Source organism: Apis dorsata, unplaced genomic scaffold, assembly GCF_000469605.1.
Source record: "Apis dorsata unplaced genomic scaffold, Apis dorsata 1.3 scaffold_53, whole genome shotgun sequence".
In the NCBI taxonomy this organism is placed as follows: domain Eukaryota; kingdom Metazoa; phylum Arthropoda; class Insecta; order Hymenoptera; family Apidae; genus Apis; species Apis dorsata.
This window is the reverse complement of record NW_006263354.1, coordinates 185,626-186,029: the sequence shown is the minus strand read 5'-3', so window position 1 is coordinate 186,029 and position 404 is coordinate 185,626. Positions and strand designations below refer to the sequence as shown.

Sequence of the window (404 nt, the reverse complement as noted above, 5' to 3'; positions counted from 1 at the left end):
GGGAAACAGTGTGCGAGATTTGGAGAGAGAGAGAGAGAGAGAGAGAGAGGGAGGGAGGAGGAGAAGTTTGTTCGGTGCACGCGTCAAAGGAACGGTGAGGTGCACGCGCGTCTAACTAAAAATAAAAAGATTCCCACCAACGCACTTACGCTACAAGTTCTTAATTTCGTCTCACTTCGAGCGTGTGGAATCGCGTTAGAACGAACGGTAGAGACATTTTTCCAATGGAATATTATTGCGAGAAAATGTATTCAACTTGGGCTTTTCCTCTCCCCCTCCTCCCCCTCCCCTCCCCCCTTCGGCTCGATTTAATACTCTTGTGTAATAATATTCTTGCGTAATAATATTCTCGCGTGTAAAAATTTTTGAACAAAAACTTTTCATCTCGAAACGAAATGACGTGA

At 44.6% G+C, this 404-nt stretch overlaps 1 protein-coding gene across 1 annotated transcript in view; it reads right to left on the bottom strand.

Moving 5' to 3' along the window:
* LOC102674858 overlaps positions 1 to 404 on the bottom strand; it is a 40,901-nt gene that overhangs the window by 6,667 nt on the left and 33,830 nt on the right. The window lies entirely within an intron of this gene.